Source organism: Arvicanthis niloticus, chromosome 15 (assembly GCF_011762505.2).
Source record: "Arvicanthis niloticus isolate mArvNil1 chromosome 15, mArvNil1.pat.X, whole genome shotgun sequence".
NCBI classification, from domain to species: Eukaryota; Metazoa; Chordata; class Mammalia; order Rodentia; family Muridae; genus Arvicanthis; species Arvicanthis niloticus.
This window is the reverse complement of record NC_047672.1, coordinates 4,147,446-4,167,236: the sequence shown is the minus strand read 5'-3', so window position 1 is coordinate 4,167,236 and position 19,791 is coordinate 4,147,446. Positions and strand designations below refer to the sequence as shown.

Here is a 19,791-nt window from a genome sequence, read left to right as displayed (position 1 = left end):
AGTGGCCTTCACAGTCTTACTCACTCACCCACCTGCTCGGACACACTTGAAGGGCTGAGGCTCCACCCTCTGCTTCCCTTGGTTTGCCCAGGTAGCCTGATCTGATTTTGCCAGTCCTGGGTCTTCAAACCATTCCCTGGGGTGTGGAGGGTGTAGGTGGATTTTGGGGGTTGTCCTTCAATCACAGCTTTTTCTGATGCACTAGAGCACCCTCCCTGTGGACCTTTGGACACAGACTGGCCTAGAGAGACTCTGACAGCTGCCCAACTTGAAGGTATAAGCATGTAGCCTGATTCCTGTTTGGCTTACCATTAAAGGTGAACTTCCAGAAGTGGGGTGCGGATGGCATGCAGCAGCAGGGAACCAACACCCCCAAACCGTTTGGGTTCTTTTTGTTGTTGTTTGGTTTGGTTTGGTTTGGTTTGGTTTGGTTTGGTTTGGTTTGGTTTGGTTTGGTTTGGTTTTTTCCAAACAAGATTTCTCTGTGTAGCCCTGGTTGTCTTGGAACTTTTACATAGACCAGGCTGGCCTCTGCCTCCCAAGTGCTGGGATTAAAGGAATGCACCTGACACATTTTGGTTTCTTTACAGACTTAGAAGTTTATGTGGATCTGAACGCATTTTTAAATGATATACTTTTAAATTATTATGTGCATTGGTATTTTGCCTACATAAAGTTTGTATAAGGGAGTCAACACCCCTGGAATTGGAGTTACAAATAGTTGTGAGGCGTCATGTGGGTCCTGGGAATTGAATAGGTCTTTTGGAAGAGCAGCCTTAAGTGCTAAGCCATCTCTCCAGCCCCACTTTTACACAATATGTTTTGATGAACATTTGTTTTAGTATCCCAAATAATAGACACTTAGTCACAAGAGTGGAGTAGTATTTTTTTTTTTTTATTTTTGATCACTTTGTCATGGGCTGGCTTAACAGAAGACAGTAGGATTACCACTTCTGCTTTGCAACTCATTAACACACAGGGAGGAAATCCTGGGGCATGTGTGCTCCACTTTCCAGGGCAGACCACAGTGAGCGTTCTGGGACATCAACCAGTGGCAGCTGGCTTCCTCCACTTTTTCCTCCTCTCCTTCCTCCTCCTCCTCCTTTCCTCCCTTCTCCATTCTCTTTCCTCTCCTCACTCCCTCTCCCCTACCTTTTACAGTACTAGGGTTGAACCCATGGCCCTGCACATGCTAGGCAAGTAAGTATTGTACCTCTGAGCAACCCCTAGCCATTCCTACTTCTTATTTTGAGACAGAATCCAATTTGTCCGTGTTGACCTGGATTTTCTAGCTCCCTGCCTCAGTTTTTCAAGGAGATGTGGTGACAGACCTGAGTCACCAGAACCTTAAAATGCATCCGTGGATCTCGCTCGCCTGTTGCATCAGGACATCCAGGCCTCTTTTGTACTCTCTGAGGGTCTTTTGTAACCTCACATGTGTCAACCATGCTGGACACACAGGCCATCCTGTCTGTGGCCACTGTGCCTCTGCACACTCCAGCTCCCCACGGGAGCTCCCACTTCTCTGTTGTGTTCTCAAGGGCTGAGACTGACAACATCATATCCAGGTGCTTTGCTTTGCTTTGCTTTGCTTTGCTTTGCTTTGCTTTGCTTTGCTTTGCTTTGCTTTGCTTTGCTTTGCTTTGCTTTGCTTTGCTTTGCTTTGCTTTGCTTTGCTTTGCTTTGCTTTTTTCTTTCTTTCTTTCTTTCTTTCTTTCTTTCTTTCTTTCTCTTCTTCCTCTTCCACTTCCTCTTCCTCCCTCTCCCTCTCTTCCTTCTTCTCCTCTTCCCCCTCCCTCCTCCCCCTCTTCCTCCTCCCCCTCCTCCTCCTTCTTCTTTTTAAAATAGGGTCATGCTATATAATCTTGGCTATCCTAAAACTCCCTGTATAGGTCAGCCTCCATCCTCCTGCCCGTGGCTCCTAAATCTTGGGATTAGGAGTTTGAGCCACAATGCCTAGATCTGATGGTGTTCTTATGTATATATACAAGTTTGTGTGTGTGTTTATCTGTGTGTTCTTGTGAAAGCCAAAGGCTCCAGTTAGTTTTTTTCTATTGCTCTCTACTTTATTCATTCATTCATTCATTCATTCATCCATTTGAAAAGAATATTAGTATTTAATGAACCTTTCTGTGTGGTTCACAGCTTATTCATATTGACAGCTGGGCAGAAGTGCTTGTTTCTTTTTGAGAAATAACACCTCAGACCAACTTTCCCAAAGTCACCTGGATAGTATTGTTCCTTGGCTAGCATGGGAGAAAAAAAACCAACAAGTTCTTAGAAACACCAAGAAGCAGTTCACTCTCAAAAATGGTTTAGGGAAGGGGAGGAAGGTACTTTCCAATTCCCTAGGTGACTAGAAACCCTGAGGTGGACCCTGGGTCTCTCCCAGGACTGGGTCACAGGAGCCATGTGACTCTTGCCTACATGTGATGGATCTAGACTGCTGGGTGTAGGTGTGTCAGAAGAAGAGGACAGAGCATAAGGAAGGATTCTGGCCAGAGCAATGGCTCTGATGGATGGGAGGTTCCCCACAGGGTGGGGTAGGGCATGAGGTGGCTGGACTGCAGCTTGGTTGGTAGGTGTGGAGGAGCTGGCCTGAGTGTCACATTCAGAGTACAGGTTGAAGTGAGTTGAGTAAAGCTCCAGGGTGAGATGAAGGCAGAGGATGGGCTGGATTCTCACGAGGTACTGTGCCTTCTGATCAAGCATCAGGACTTGAGTCCTGATATTCTGCATCCATGTAAGCAGAGAACAGGAGAATCTAGGAACTTGCTGGCCTGCTAGTCTAGCTCACACAGAGAGCTCCAGGTTCAGTGAAAGACCCTGACACGAAAAAAAAAAAAATGGAGTGATGAGCAATAGAAGACAGCTAATGTTGACTTCTAGACTCTGCACACCCTGGAGGGCACACTGATGCACACACACACACACATGCACACGCACACGCACACACTCAGAGTCAGCAGCTAGCATCCATCACACCTTCTTCCCAGGAGGCCCTGACCACCATGAGGAACCAGGTTCTTGCTTCTAACAGCTGCAGAGCTATGGAGGCCAAGAGCAAGTGTATCCTCCGGAACAACCCGGAGCCCAGAAAGAACTCCACCCCAGAGTATGGAGAGCTCTGAGGTGGTAACTGGATCTCAGATGGTATGACAAAGGTGACAGGTGAGGCCAGGGTGCAGAGACATGGTTTGCCCTGCATGCCTTCCCTGCAGAGGATACAGGGTGAAGAAAAGGGAAGCAGGGTAGGTGAACAAGTACAGGAGTTGGATCCAGATAGATGGTAAATGAGTGACCACCTGGGTAAGGACCATCAGCCCAGGCGGCATGGCCAGCTTCCTCTGCCTAAGAGGATACACTTGCCTCTGGTGCCCACTGTAGGGACAAGTGACCCAAGGACTTTTTATCTCAGCTTCTCCCTTTAAAAGGAAGTATCAGGGGCAAGAACCTGGGTGCGCCAGAGGTTTAATGGACAGCTTTGAAGTGCTTTTTCCTCTCTGAGGTGCAGCCTCCCTGCACTTCTCTGTCCTCCTGGCATATGTGTGTGGCACAGTCTGTCTGCCCATTGACACCTGAACTTCCAGTCAAACCATCCTCACATCTTGCTTCTGTGTCAGGTCCCCTTGATGCCTGATAGGCCAGAAGGTCAAATCAGCTAGTGGAAGGCACAAGGCAGCCTTCCCTCTTAGTCCCACCTGCAAATGCCCTTCTGGGTAAGATGACAGTCACAGGTCCAGAGAATAAGGAATAGGCATTGTTACTGGAGGTCATTATTCTGTCTACAGAGACACAGAGGCAGGCTGTGTCTCTGTGACCCTGGCCTCACTTGTCTCCTTTGTCATATGGCATGAGATTCAGTTACCAGCTGATAGCTGACTGTATTCTGGGGTGTGGCTCTGTCTGTGGGTCTGTAGGGCTTGGCAGGAATGTTCTGAGAATGTCTTGTCCTGCGGCTGGCTCAGGTCCTGTGAGTACCCAAGCCAGTAGCCTGATGACTTCTAACCACCAGAGGGATTCTTACTAGGTGTAGGGAGGGGTTATTCTGAAAGCTAGATGTTATTCTCTGAATTCCCATTGCAGCCCGAGTGCTGAACATACCCAAAGAATCTACACTTTCCCAAGCTCCTTGGCTAATGCTGTGGTTAAAAATCTAGTCATCACTGTTCTGGATAGAAGCAGCTGTTTTAGCTTGGGGGCTGGGAACCTTCCCGAGCCTGTCTCTCCACCCCTGCCTGTGGCTTCAGGAGGAGGAGAGTCTTCTGACTTGGCCCACAGCGACTGGGCACCTGGTAGACCTTGAATGGTAATGGTTGGAGTGAGTTCCTGACTTATCACAGAAGCAAAGGGAATACTAGCCAGGGCATGAAACTCTAGTACTCCAGAGGGGGCCCACTGAAATGCTGTCTCCTGGTGGGCTTGCTAATGTTAGACCAGAGGTGCAGAGTGGAGAGCACCAGGCTGGAACTAGAAGGGAGTCAAACACCCACATCATCAAATAGCTAGCAGCCCTGGACAAGTCCCAATACCCCGTCTGAGCACCCAGAACAAAAATCTGTTGTAGGACTCCCAGGAGTGAACCTGATAGGACCGCTCATTCTCAGTGGTCAGAGTGAGGAGACATTTTTTAGGCTAATTGAGCTTTCCCCCCAATTCCACCCTCTCCAAGAAAGAGACGCCTTATTATTCGATTATTAGAACATGCTTTAAATAGTACCTCCACTCTCTTCCTCACCCATCAAGCCGGGGTCTCCATGGGGAAGATGTTGCCCTGGGGAACAGGCTCCCAATCTACATCTGAAAAGAGGAGTCAGTAGAGAAGCTGGTCTCCCCACCAGGGATGGAACCTGCTTCCATTTCATTTCCACGTGGGGGTGATTCTCAGGCTGTGACAATTAAAAAGAAGGAAAACCCATTTGCATTTTTCCTGGGTGTAATGACCTTCCAAACCAACATTCAAGTAGTCTCATTTAAAACAGTGGCGTGCGCACCGGCATGAATAATTCAGCGGCCCGGAGTTCTCCCATGCACCGGGGTTAAAAACCTTATTTTTGACCTAGTTCTAAAGTTGAATCAGTTCATGTAATCTCATATCCACATGGCTTCCATTCTTTAAGGTATATTCTGCTTTACTCAACATCTCATATCATAAGTAAACTGAGAGTGAAGGTTTAGAGTCATAAATTGGTGAAGCAGAGACTTAATTTGTTTTACATAACCCGAAGCCTTAAACTTAATTAATTTTCCGTTTGGGGCACAGAGGAACCTACTGGTTCAATATGATATGGTTATAGCCAATGTAGTAATAATATCCAGACAATGAGAGGAATGGGTAGGCCCTGGGGTCCTGACCTCTCAAAGTTGTGGTTCTGATCTAGGGTGGGACTTGGGTGGTCAGACCGGAGAGCTGTGGGCAGACGGTAGGACAGGATTAAGGACTTAGGTTCCCAGTAGGAAGTCTGACACACAGCAGGATGGTCTTCTCCTTGCAGAAGGCTCTCCATGAAGGACTGTCTGTGTCACAGATGGTGGCACCATCCTTGCTGGAGCCTGAAGTTGTCAAAGCAGAATTTCTGGGCTGGAATTGGGGAATTCTATTTTAAATGTATTTCCCACACAATTGTTAGCCCATCAGAATTGGCTTCCTGCTTGAGAGCAGCCTTGTATTAGGAAGCAGGGCCGCTGCAGATGTTGCAGTGGTAACACACTGGAGTGAAGGCCTAGTGGATGGAACTCTTATAATATGTGGACTGTAAGCAATCCATCACGGAGGAAGAGGAGGTCCTAGAGGCTCATGGGATTCTTGAGAGGCCCTTCATGGTCTCTGGAACTCTATTTGCCAGAGATGCTTTTGCATCTCCCATACTCATCTAAGTAGCCCAGCAAGCCTGTCTTCGAGCATTAGTCAGAGTCCCCAACCAACGGAAGGGATGTGCATCACAAGAGGGATTTGCTAGACGGGCTTGCACAGTACGGGTTGGATTGAATAGTCCAACAGTGGCTGTTTGAAGACCAGAGATGCCACTTAGGCCACCAAGCTCTGACATCCCAATCTGGTGCTGAGGGCCTGGAGGACTCCTGGAGACCTGAAGAAGAAGCATCTGAAAACAGCATAGGACAGGACCAGCAGGAACAGAAGAATGTGCTCACCAACAAAGGCAGACAACACTGCATACCCTCGGACCTCTTACAGCCCTGAAAGATACTTCTTCCTGTAGGGGAGGATATCCCCACTCCATTGATCCTTCCTGGAAATGCCTTCCAGAACTGCTCAGAAATCAGTCTTTGTTGGTTCTGGATCCCTTTGAGTTGGCGGTCAAGATTAACTGTCGCAGACAGAATGTTTTCTTTTCTTGGTCGATGCTGTCATTATCTGCAGGGAACTGACATTTCTAAGTCTCTCCAGGAAACATCTTAAGACAGAGAGGTGTCCTTTTAGTTCCAGGGCCTAGAGAGCTGTAATGTTATGCCCCATAACTCAAAGCTGTTCTGAAGTGAATGCTGGAAGGTTGTAGGTGTCCCATTAATATGTGTGCTGGGGAATGGGGTTTGGGGGCCCAGCTCAGACAATTCCTGAGGAAAGCAGCATTATAGCAGGCGCTGGTTTGTTCTCACAGCAAGACTTCTGTGTCCTGTGATGGATCAAGCTTTTTTTTCTTCTACCTCGAAGTGTGTGGCTTGGGCAGCTTCTGCCTGGAGGGTGTCTGAGTCCCTTTAGCTGTGGTTTGACACGTTGCATGAGACGAGTATCAGGCTGTCTAAGAGACAGTGATGGGGCCCCCTCCATCATTTCTAAGTGGCTTGTTTCCACTGGTGGGGGAGTGATAGTTACAGAGCACGTCTTGTTCTGCCAAGAGAAGAATATCTACTAGTCTAAAGGAAACACAGGCACAGAATAATATAATGATACTGTAGTCATAAAAGTTTGCCTGTCGCCAGAGGCAGAACTGACCAGGGATGGCTGAAAGGAATCCACCAGTTGTGGGACCCAATGACATTCCAGGTCACTGGTCAAATCTGGTTGCTCTAGAAGATAGGAAACAGACTGCAGAGCTGCGGGGTGTCTTTGTATTTCCCTTGCCCACGTCCTTAGTACTGATTAGTCTTTGTCAGCTTGACACAAGCTGTAGTCATCTTGGAAGAGAGAATATTCTCCATCAATTTGGCCTGTAACCAAGTGGGTGGAGGCATCTTCTTGATCAGCGATTGCTGTGGGAGGGGCCGACCCATGGTGAATGGAGCAATCCTAGGACATGTGGTTCTGGAATGTATACAATTAATCAAGTAGAGTGATCCATGAGGAGCAGGCCAGTGAGCAGAGACCCTCTGTGGTCTCTGCCCAGTTTCTGCCTCCAGGAGCCAGCTTGCGGTCTTTATATCCTGGGGCCTTCCCTGCACACCTCAGATGTATTTGCCATGGAGCCTACCTGGAGGCAGTTTAGAAACCTTCCTCCTAGTGGGGCCCACAGGAGGATGGCCCAGCCCCATGCTGGGCTGCACAGAGGCCCTTCAGAGATTCAGAGTGGGAATCGAGAGAGGGCAAAGATGGCTACGACCTGAGCTGTGGAGCACATGATGGATTCACAATTCCTGCGACCTGTCTCGCACTGCTAGAAACACCCATCACAAACAAGTAGGCCACTAAGGAGCAGCTGGACTTCTGCTGGCAGGAATCAGTGAGGTTTGCAGACTGCTGTGCTCAGCACCCTCCAGCCCTGACATGATAACATGCTGAAACTGAGTTGGTAGGAACAGGGAAGGGATGGAGGGATGAGGCATGCACTTGCTTACCAAGTCTGGCTAGAGGCCAGGCAGCATCCTGAATCATCAGCACAGTCTGCTGAGGTTGCAGTCTCCAGTGAGTGATGGCCCTGCTTCTTGCTGCTAGGTCAACCCATCTGATGTACTTTCTTCTCTACAGCCAGCTCTGGGATAGCTCTTTGATGACCTCTACGCAGGCCAGTTGAGCCACTTGCCAGCAGACATGGTGATCTGGGAATACCCAGTTCCCTGGTACCCTGGAGAGCCCTTGATTCAGGACAGGCACCTGCTGTGTGTCCATCTGCCCTACTCTGCTAGCTTCAGCCATGTGCATCAGTTGCCCAGGGCACCTGTGGCTCTCCTACAGGCCCTGACTCCTAGTTTCTCTTCCTGATGTCCCCATGCTCTAAGCAGTCCCACAGGACATTTCCTGAGTACATCCTTTGTACACCTCTCCCCCTCAGAATTTGCTACTGCATTTTCAGATGAGGAAACGGAGGCTCAAAATAACAAGGTCAGTTAGCTCATAGGAGGGAGGCTGGGTGGTGAGCGCAAATCTGTACCTAAGTGCATTCCTCCTCCTTCAATGGAGTGGGGCTCCAGACAGCAGAGCTACCATCTTCTGTCTTACCAAAGACCCCCTGGAGGCTTTCCCCATATGAGCAATTTCTCGCTGCAAGGCTCTGCCGAGATGCAGGGATGGGGCCACCGATGGTGGCCCTCAGAAGGTTCCTTCTGTGAAGCATTTGAGAAAGGGTTACCGAGATTGGTGCCACCCAGGGTGGAGACGCTGCTTGCTGGCAGGATGCTGTGACCAAATGGTCTCTGGGGCTCAAAGAGGCAGAGGCGATGCCTTTAACCTTAGCATCTTTCCACCCAGTGGCGCTGAAGAGCATCATGGACTCTGACGTGTGCAAACTCTGACATCTTAATTTCCAGACGTCGGGTGTGGATCTTGGTTGAGAATTATAGATCGGAGGCTCCAAGCACCCTCAGCACCAGCACTGATACCGCGTCTGCCGAATCGAATTAAAACCAAGCACAAGTCCCCCATGACATAAGATGTGGCAAGCGAGCCTGAGGTGTGAAGAACGTCCACAGGATGTTGGTTTTCAGATATGTTCTTGTGTTTTTCTTACCAGCACAAGAAAGGCTCTGGGAAGTGCTGCGGTAGAAGGGCCCTCTCCTGCCTTTGTTACAGCCACCGCTGAGAGCTGCCTCACATGCTCTTCATGTGTGCTGTCTTCTGTTTCACTTCTTCCAGCAGGGGTCCAGAGCACCTCACACTGAGCTCTGTTTGAGGAGGGAAAACTGTGAAACCTCAGGGGACTTGCAGTGCTTCTCTTAGAACTCTTGGCATTTTCCGAACATTCCACAAAGGGGGACTGAGCATCAAAGTGGTTAAGTGTGTGCCTGCTGGTCCCATGGATGAATGTCCCAGCAAGACAGTACTACAAAGGTCAGGGGTACCATGGGAGAGATTCACAGGGGAACTGTGGGAAGAGTTCACAAGGGAATTGTGGGAGGCATGCATAGGGCAGTGCGTAGAGAGAATCTCTTGTGTATTGTATGCATGCGTCACCTGTTAATTGAAAAGCCTATGGCCTATGGCTTAGACAGGAAGTGGTAGGTGAGACACCTGGGGGGGGGGATTCTGGGTGAGAGCTAGGCAGGAGATTAGCTAGGAAGATATGAGGAGACAGATACATGGTACCTGAGCACAGGTAACCAGTCACATGGCAGGATGTAGATCAGAATAAGTGTATATCATTAGTTATGATCTAGTCAGAGTAAAGCCTAGCTATATGGCCAAAGTGTTTGTGAATATATTTTGAGTTTGAGTCTTATTTCTGGGAGCATGGGGCCAGGAGGCAGAACCAGGCCTAACTTCAACAGTGGTAAGAGGTTCTAGCTGCCTCTTTGGTGAGGTCTGGGGACTAACCATCCAACCCTAACACATGACATTCAGAAAATCTCTAGACCATAGGTTTCAGAAGCCACTCTGCTAACTGTGAGTACATAGCGCTATGGTGGGGTGTATGGGTGACTCCCACCAAAACCCACAGTAGAACCCCTGCACCAGGTTCCACCCCAACAGGTAACAGATAGCCACACACTGTCAGATCACACCAGCAAGAGTATGAGACAGGGGCAGATACCTTGATTTTGTAAAATCAAAAGGACTCTGGGCCATTGTTAGGAGTGGGACAAGTGGCTGATCAGGAAGAGGAGACATGGGAGCAGCAGGAGACCAGTGAGAGGTAAGTTCCAAGTCTTGAGGATGGGACAACTTTCCCATTACTGGGTACCTTTGTCTTCTCCCCTTAAGATGCGTTTGACCTGGTGCTAAGGTGTACACTGGCTTTGCCAGGGCTCTCCAGAGAAAAAGAAGCATCAGTGTGTGTGTGTGTGTGTGTGTGTGTGTGTGTGTGTGTGTGTGTGTACGCATGTGTGTGTGTCTGTGTTATATTTATTACAAGAAATAGGTTCCAGTGTTTGTGCAGAGCAAGAAGTCCCATTCTTGTTCATTTATAAGCTAAAGACCAGAAATACTTGTGGGCCCATTCCTATCTGAGGCAGAAAAGCTGAGGGATAAGTCCCAGGCACTGAGCTGAGTTCAGGAAAAGGTCAGTGTCCTGGACAGAGCATTCATTCAGGTAGAGGAAATTCTCTTATCACAGAGTGAATTCAGCTTTACTGTCCTGTTCAAACCTCAGTTGATTGGGTAAGTCCTCCGTGTGAGGGAGGCATCTCCACTCAGGCTGCTGGTTCCAACAGTCTCTCAGGGAACTGCCCTCAGCACTGCATACTGCTGAGCCAGCTCTCTCTGGGAAGTTCAGTGGAGTTTATGCAGAAAATGAGCTGTCATAAGCCCTCTGGGGACAAGCAGTAGAATGACCAGAGACAGGGCAAGGATGGAGAGCTTAAAGGCCATTGTCTGGGAGAATCCCTGAAGAGTGTGGAGAGCAATGGAGAGAGGTAGAATATTTTCATATAACGTTAGAGTTGGGCAGTGGGCAGGATAGGCAGTCCTGTTCCCTGGCCTCACAGAGGTTCTGTGTAGGAGCCGTATATATTGCAGTTGTCCCAGACGTTGAAGCTGAGCCTTCCCCACACTTGCTGAGGTCTGCAGGGCTGCCTTAGTGAAGCAGAGAAGAACATATGCACCCTTGCTTGGAAACTGGAGATGCTTTCCATCCTCTGAGATTTAGGTTTTAAGCCCTGCCTTGCCCCCCTCTTCTGCAGCACAGCTGCCATCTCCTCGTCTCCTCGTCTAATTCTCCCTTTTGCTTCCATCTCTCCTCTCTTGGCTTCTGGGCGCTTCTTTTCTGCTCTGAGCCAGCAAGAGCTTTGATAAATCTATCAGCTCTAACAACCTGGATTCAGGCCACTTCTCAGACGAGTGGCAAATCTGTCATAAAGTCCTTAGTGGTAAGCTGCGGTGAGTTTAAGGGTAAGCCCTGGATAGTTATTAAACTGAAGGCCTTACATGAAGAAAGGTAGATTTTTAAAATATTGTGATGGAATTCCTTTAACCAATATCCCCTGTCCTGGTTTGCTGGATTCTAGGTACCTGCTAAGGCTCCTGCAGCATCCAGCCCCATGATGGCTCAGTGCTGTCCTGCTGGCTCAGAATAGCCTACTGCACCTGGGAACTCTGATCTCACTGCATCATACCTCAGTTTTGGATCTACTTACTTGGCTGCTTTGGGGCATGTATAGGAAAGTAAATAGGCACTATGTCATTTGTGTATGCACATATGCATATGTACTTTATGTATATCTATTTGTGTGTTTATATATCTATGGCACAGTGTGTCTCAAATGTACAATGTATGCATACATGTGCATGCCTGTGCACATGTATATCTTGGTTGTAAGCAATGCACAGATATATACATGGATATATTTGTGCATATACAAACATACATATACATATGTGTGTGTGTGTGTGCAAACATATGTAAATGTGTGTTTATGAGGGTGAAGTACATGCAGGTACATGTGTTTCACCTGTATACCTAGGTGCATAGAAACACAGCCACATTCTCCCTGTGGAGGGTAGAGGGAAATTCTCTCATGAAGATCTTACTAGCACTGATGGGATCAGGAGGCACAGGTCTGTGTATCCACATGGGAATCAGAGTCCTTCCACCCACTGCTTCCCTGTAACCTGGAGCCTGAGGCCCAGCCTTCCACTGAGATGGGGACCAGCCAGTTGGCACCATTTAAGGGTGGATTTCATCTCCGGGTAAGCAGGAACCCTGCCTCAGGTTGAGTTCCACCTTCAGCAGGGACTTAGAGCAGGCTTTGGATGCTGGTAGACAGGGAGTCTTGGGTCAATCTCATAGCAGCTCCCAGCAGCTCAGTGCTTTAAAGAGGTACCTCCTTCGAGGTACTGTCCTGGGGCCTATGGCCCTTGATTTACTGTGGTTTTGAAAACAGAGCCTCAGAATCCAGGCCTTTCCTTTTTAATGTGTGTGTGTGTGTGTGTGTGTGTGTGTGTGTGTGTGTGTGTGTGTAAAAACAGTGTTTCTCTGTGTAACCCTGGCTGTCCTATAACCTGCTTTGTAGACCAGGCTTGCCTTTAATTCAGAGATCTACCTGCTTTTACTTCCCTAGTGCTGGCATTAAACCTATGTGCCACCATGCCTGGCTCAAATTCAGGCTGTCTTTATGCCCACTGGAAGGCTAAGAACTTTATCCCTGATTTGTAGTGTGGGTTAGGAGGGTAATAGAAGACAGGGCTATGCTAGGGAGAAATTGAGGTGCTCCAGTTGACCCTGCAGAGAAGCCAAGGTCAAGGGGAGTGTGCAAACTCAATGCCTGGAAGGTGTGGGGAGCTGAGAAAGTCCTGAGCAAATGAGCAGAGTAGACAAAGTCTTGAGTGAATGTGCATGGTCATTTCAATGACCCCAATCCCTCAGACCCATAAAAGTGACAAAGACTTCCCAGGTCAGGCTGGAGAGTGTTGACAACTTTCCTCTCCTGGATGATTGCAGCCTGAGGTTGTTCCCTTACAGAGACAGCCCCGCCTCCTCGTTCATCTGCACACAGTAAACCCGCCTCCTTGATTTGGGAGTATGAAGTAAATGCGCTATGCTTCCAGGTTGTCGGTTGGTGTTTCCAAACAGAGTGTTTCCAACCAACCAGGTTCTGGCTCTTCTGTCTGTGTGTCTGTCCTTTCTTAGTGCCCAGTCAAGTTTCCAGGACTCTGCAACCATCAGGATGTGGCAGGAAGGGGCATCAAATACAGGTGGGAGGAGACAAGGACAGAATGTATACAGTATAGCAGAGATAACAAAAGGAGCTGACGGTGGGGCCTCGGTGCAGGGAGAACGAGATGGCCTGTGAATATTCTAGACGTAGACCGTCCAACAACCCCCTGTTTACAAAGGATGCATGACCCTTGACAGCCCCCTTCAGGGAATGCCTGCTTCATGGCCACTGCATAGCCTTCCACACAGCCACACCCAGCACTGTCTTTGAGGGCCTCAGCCCTCACTGTTTCTCCTGGGCCTTCTCTGGTGGTCAGATATCCTCAGTACAGGCAGGGGCCTGTGTCAGCCAGAAATTTAAGCTTCTCTAACTAGGCTAGCGTGATGTACTATTAGCCTTCTTCCGGTTGGGGTCAGAGGCAGGTAGGCCTGGCTTTGAGACTCTCTAACTCTAGTTCCAAGAACAATTCAAGGAGAGATATTATCAGAACAATTTCCTCTGCAGGGCCAGGTGTAAATAACTCCTGGTCAAGTATGTGGAGGCAGGAAGGGAAGACCTGCTCCATGGCTTAAGGGTAAGGCTCTGCCACATCCCTGCCCTTTGAGAGTGGGAGCTGATCAGACACAGACTATATAGGAGGCCCCACGCTTGTGGGGAATCCCTGGGAATCCCACTGGGAAGAGCAGAAAGCAGGGTGTCTGCCTTGCCTTCCTGAGGACGCCCTGGCACAAGGCTAACTGTGGAGAATGAGCTATGAGGGGTCAGAGAGAGGCCCAGGTTTAGCCACTGAGCCTACCTGCTTCCTCTCAGTCCCAACTGCAGAGATTTGAGCTCAGTGGCCAGTGGAACAGAATGAATCTCAGAGGCCATGAGGAGACTTCAGGTCCCAAGTCTCACAGAGTCAGCACCAGGCGTTGGACTTGATGTGAATTGGGATATCTCTCCTCGGGTAAGGCTGCTCCCAAGGGAGTGCGCTCGCAAGCTTGAATGCCTACATGCCTCAGACATCCTCCACACAACCAGAGTGGAAGATTCCCACACACTCCCACAAGCGCTCACACTCACACCCAACCGAACCCCCGCAGGATCCACTTCCCACCACCAGCAGAGCGGCAGCACCACCGCTCACAACCGAGACTCTTTCTTGACAGTTCAGATTAAATGTGTAGTCTTTGGAGTCTGACTTCCTGTTTAGCTGTTGTGCTGGGATGGGTGCCCAGCACATATAACCTGAGGTCTGGTGGACAGACGGCTTCTCTCTTGGTGTCTCAAGAGGAACTCTGCAGGCCAGGAGGCAAGGCTGGTGGGGAGCAGCCCAGTTGAATTTGTCACAGCCACTGAAGTGCCACCACTGTGCCCACTATGATGTTCTCAAGGGGTGAAAGGGTTTGGCCACTGTCTCACTTCTGAGGGCACCCTGTCAAGGTCATGCAGGGGCTGGGTGTTTTTTTCTGTTGTTTGCTTGAGAAAGGAAGGGTCTCACTATACACCCCTTGCTAGCCTGGAACTCACTATATTGACCAAGTCGGCTTTGAACTCACAGGGCTTTTGACTTTGGGTGGTCTTGATGATGAGATGATTAAATCATTTCTATGGATTACTTATAGGGTAAGGTACAAGTTAAAACGATGAGATAAAATATTATAAATTGTCATATTATAAAATATCATCATCACAGCTGGAGTCTTGATGCCATCCCTGGTTGGTTTTTTTTTTTTTTTTTTTTTTTTTTTTTTTTTTTTTTTTTTTTTTTCGATTGGGATTTTCCACATTGGTGATAATCCTTGCTTTCATCTATATCTTGTGTAAGCTCCTACCTCCAGCCACTCCTGAAGTGACCGTGTGTATGGTCCAGGACTCCTAGGGACCTTGGGGAGGAAGAGTGAGTAAGTAGATGTAGCCCTTGTCCTTGGGAGTGTTTTCCACGTGGGAAGGTGGGAGGAGCCCAGGCCTAGAGAACCCAAAGGAAGAGGAATCTTATCTAAGGAATGCGCACAGAGTGGGGTTGAGGGACAGCCAAAGCAAGGACCCCAGAGCTTCTCCTACGGAGTGCTTCCTGTGTATCTTGCAAGTTTATGGCCACCCGAGGACACAGAGGCTCAGAAGGATCACCCATGACACCCACATAGGCAAGGGTGGACGTTGTCTTACCCACTGACGACCTTGCACCCAGCTATTGAGTTTTGAAGGTCTGCGGCAACTGGATGCCCAGGCAATGGGTTTACACCCTGCTGCTGAGCTGGGCTGTTGTGCTCATTTTACTTCTGTGGTTGCGCTGCTTGGGTTTTTGTCAACTTTGACAGAAATGAGAGTCACCCAGAAAGGGGGCACCTCAGTTGAGAAATGGCCTCATCCAGATTGGCCTGTGGCCATGTCTGTGGGACATTTTCCTAATTAATGATTGATATAAGAGGTTCAGTTCACTGTGGGTGGCGCCAACCCTGACTAGGTGGTCCTGGGTTGTGTAAGAAAGCAAACAGAGCAAGACATAAGAAGCAAGCAGTGAGCAACTTTTCTCGATGGCCTGCATATCAGCTCCTGCCTCCAGGTTCTTACCCTGACTTTCCTTGATGGTGGATTATAAAGTGTAAGGAAAATACATCCCCCCCTCCCCCACAGTTGTTTGGACCAGTGCTTTATCACAGCAAGAGGACAAACTAAGCTCCTGTGATACCATCCCAAAGTGACTTAGGAGAGGGCAGGCGTGTCTTAGCTCACAATCCCAGGTTATAGTTCATTATAGCTGGAAGGTCACAGCAGCAGGAGCAGCAGGCTGGTCACGTTCTATACAAAGCCAAGAACAGAGACAGGAAAACGCACGCATGCTCACTGCTCAGCTCACTGCCTGCATTATCATACCTCCAGAGACCTAAACACGAAATGGGTCTTCTCACTTCAAATAACCTCACTGGAATGCCCACAGCCCAACTCAATCCAGATAATCCCTCACCGAGACCCTTCCCAGTGATCCTAGGTTTCAAGTTCCAAAACTAACCATCACGGGAAGGGGCAGGCATCAGTTCTCAACCTGTGGGTCGCAACCCTCTTGGCAACCGTCCATCTCCAAAAATACTGTGATTCATAACAGTAGCAAAATTACAGGTACAAAGTGCCAATAAAAATAATTTTATGCTTGGGGGCCACCACAACATGAGGAACTACAGTTGCAGCATTAGGAAGGTTCAGAACCACTGGACTGGGGAGATGACTCTGGTGTTAAGAGTGCTTGCTGTTCTTCCAGACCAGAGCACCACATTGGGCAGCTCACAGCCATCTTTAACACCAGCTCCAGGCAATCTGATGCCCTCTCCTGGTCACAGTAGGAACCCAGACAGACCTACATACACACACAAATTAAAACAAACAAACAAGCAAAACAAAACAAAACAAAACAAAACAAAACAAAAAAAACCCCTAACCATCACAGTTGTGGACTCCTAGAGCTGTCTATCTGAGTCCCTGTCTCAGCTCAGTGACAGGAGGACCAAGGGACATGTTTGGTATAGGAAAACCCTGCAGGTCACACAAAGATCTTCTGAAGACTTACATGGGAGGACAGCACAGCTTTGGAACATCTTTGAGTAGCTGTTGGAGAGGTGGCCAGAGTAAAGACTGGGTAGGGCCTGGGTCTTGGGACCAGCCTCATTCCAAACAAAGGGTGTCAGGTTCTAGAAGCAAGTTCTCAGCAGACAGGTGGGAGCCTGCAAGCCATTCACCTCTGACAAGGGATAACTGTTGTCCCTCAGGGTGGCTCAGCCACCCTTGTGAATTCTGCACTCTTCTTGAATGTCTGACCATTGGCACCTTAGGGACCTGTGGGAGAATATTTCAGGTGGTTGTAGCTGTGAGGAACTGGGAGGCTGCAGAGAGCATGGAAGAACTGCAGTATGGTAGGCTGCAGTGTTGAGACCATGGGAAAAGCAGGAACCTCCAACCTGGACTTTGTTTTTTTTTTTTTTTTTTTTTTTTTTTTTTTTTTTTTTTTTTTTTTTTTTTTTTGGAACCAGGTCTATAATTGGGAGTTGTCCTGGCTGGTTCTCCATCCATTTGGCACAAGCTAGAATCATCTAAGTGGAGAAAACCTCGATTGAGAAAATACCCCCATTAGATTGGGTTGCAGGTAAGCCATTATGACATTTCTTAATTAGTGATTGACTGGGGAAGGCCCAGCCCATTGTGGGTGGAGCTAACTGTGGGCTAGAGGTTCTGAAGTCTATAAAAAAGCAGGCTGAGCAAGCCACGGGGAGCAAGCCAGTAAGCAGCACCCCTCCATGGCTTCTGCATCAGCTCCTGCCTCCAGGTTCCTGCCCTGATGGCCCATAGGTGCTGAGTGTCTCTTACAGAGCCAGGCAACTTCACAGCTGAATCAGCTACAGTTCCCTAAGAGGAGGGGAGGGCAGGAGGAGCCAGGAGCCAGGAGCTTAAGACTCAGGACTAGAGCAGGATCCATGAGTGCCACATGCTGCCACAGGGAAGGTGTGGGCACAAGACTTCAGAATGACCTTGGAGTCTTCCTCAGCCGGGCAAAGACAAGAGTGAGTGGCTGCTAGAAGCTGTCACTGGGTCCCTCATAGCCAGGTCACCTGGACCTGCTTCCTTGACTTCTCCTCAGGAACATGGCAGTTACCTCACCAGACTTGTTCTTGGAAGGAAGGAAAGAAAGGATGACCAGCCTCTCCAAGTGTTTAGATAACCATGAGAGTCCCCACTTCTGGAAAGATGCTTGAGGCTGGTGCAGATGTCACTATGTTTTCAGACAGTAGGGACCTATCCTTCAGACTCCAGACACTTGGAGAGTGTGAGATGCCACCTTGGTTCTCCTGATCTTCATACCTAAAAGCTCTCTGAGCTCCCCATGAGCCAGGTGTCCCCATACTCTTAGAGGCCTGTGTCAGTAGCCATATACATTTCTCCGTGGCTGTATGAAGTTATGTGCTTGGGAACTGACAGTAGCCTCCGGGCTGGCCCTTTGATCCTCCTGGCTCCTGACATCTTCAAGACACAGTGCTTCCCTGCTCCCTGCTCCCTGTTCCCTGGTTGGCAGAGGCAGGTCTCCCACAGGATGTGGCAGGGTAGTAAACGGAGACATGGCACACATGGGTGGGGCAAATTGTTACACATGCTCCCATGGGCTGGGTTCAACTTATCTGGCCATGGCCAAGGAAGTGAGGACTAGCTGCCTTTCCTGGGACCTGCTCTCATTCTCCAGGGCCCCTCCAGGTGCCAATGCAGATGCTCCCAGAGCACCTGCTGGGGGCTGTGAGGCTAATGGAGCCAGAGAGCCATCAGTTCCAGTTGAGAGTTGGGAGCCAGTGTTCACTAATTGGGCAGGACTCCTAAGAGCTGCTGCCTATTCTGTGTCTCAGAGGAGGGCCATGGTTGTATCCACAGTGAGGCATGAACAAGGAGGTCCCCAGGAGGAGGGACCTATCACTGTAGAACTAGGAGCTGCGTTGTACAGAGGTAGGGAAAAGTCATGTAGGGAAGTGAGACAGTAGTAGAGTGATGGAGAGACCAGGAGGAAGAGAACCCCTTGGTCCCTGAGGCAGGACATGGGGGAAATGAGTAATGGCGGTCTCCCCAGAAACTGCCTGCAGTGGATGTTACTGCATTCCCCAGGCAAACCAGGACCTGGATGTAGATATAACCTACTATGAAGAATTGGCTCACACAGCTACAGAGGCTAAGAAGGCCCCAGCTCTTCCATTTGCAAACTGGAGCCTTAGATTGGCTGGTGGCAGAGCTTAAAGCTCTGAGAGCATCGAGGTTAACAGTGTCCATCTAAGTCAGGACAGACATCCAGGCACACCTGAGCAGCAGAAGCCAGACCCAGCCCATGAGCCAGGCTGAGAACGAGCGGAACCTTCTCCTGTCTTTCCACTCTCTTTAGCCCTCACACTCTGAGTATGCCCACTGTTGGGACTTAGACTGTGTGGTCTTCTCTCTAGTGGACATGGTGGAGAACATTGATGGTGGAATTTGTTCTGGGGTATATGTAAGATGAGACACAGTGGGGAACATGCAAGAATGGGAGAGATGTATTACTCACGGATCCCAGAGAGGCTGGGAGTGCCAATGGGAAGCTGGTGATAATTCCAGAGATGGCCTGCAATTCAGCCAGTGAGTCCAGGACAGAGGTGAAGCAGCAGTGGACTCTGCTTTACTGAGACCCAATGGGTTTCTGGTTCTTGGATGCCATTGGTTGGCATGCATAAGGAAAATGAATCCAGTGGGACACATTTACACAATTTGACAAAGTCCCGTGTTGGCATTCTTCTCTAGCATAACTACTAATACCCATGAAAGCATGCCCAGATCCCATGGACCTCCAATTAGACAAGAGGGACAGACTCGCACACAGCCAGCAGACTGAAGCAGAACTGCCCAGATTGCCCTGTGGAGACCCCATTGGTTGCTGGGGCCAGTGTTAAACAGCCCAATCCCAGCAATAACAGACTGATACATTGTGTAACCTCCGGCCGGTGCCTCATGCTACTCTTCTGTATCCAGATAGCCACCACTGTTAGTTTTTTAAAAGGGGTTGCTTTTAAGGGAAGAAACGCAAGAAAAAAGCAAGAAAAAAGCAAAGGCGGGACTTTATCCCACAGCAGTGGGGAGAGCCTTTGCTCGGGACTCCTTTGCCAGGAACCCTCAGGCTGAGGTGAGTGAGAGGGAGGAAGGGCACAGAGAAACCTGTGGGAAGCTTTGATTGTTGAGTTAAATCCAGCCCCATCCATCTCTTCAAAGAATCTTCCCCTTTGGTTTAACACTGCAGTGAAATCCTAAATTCAGAACCCCCTCCCCCAC

General features: G+C 49.0%; 1 long non-coding RNA gene across 1 annotated transcript in view; it reads right to left on the bottom strand.

The window, feature by feature from the left end:
- Positions 1-1,955: 1,955 nt before the first annotated feature.
- Positions 1,956-19,791, bottom strand: part of LOC143434460 (uncharacterized) — a 30,019-nt gene continuing 12,183 nt past the window's right edge. The window contains exons 2-3 of the long non-coding RNA XR_013103932.1: positions 4,721-4,889; positions 1,956-2,826 (exon numbers count right to left, since the gene is read on the bottom strand). This is a non-coding gene — a long non-coding RNA (uncharacterized LOC143434460). The remainder of the gene's footprint in view (positions 2,827-4,720; positions 4,890-19,791) is intronic.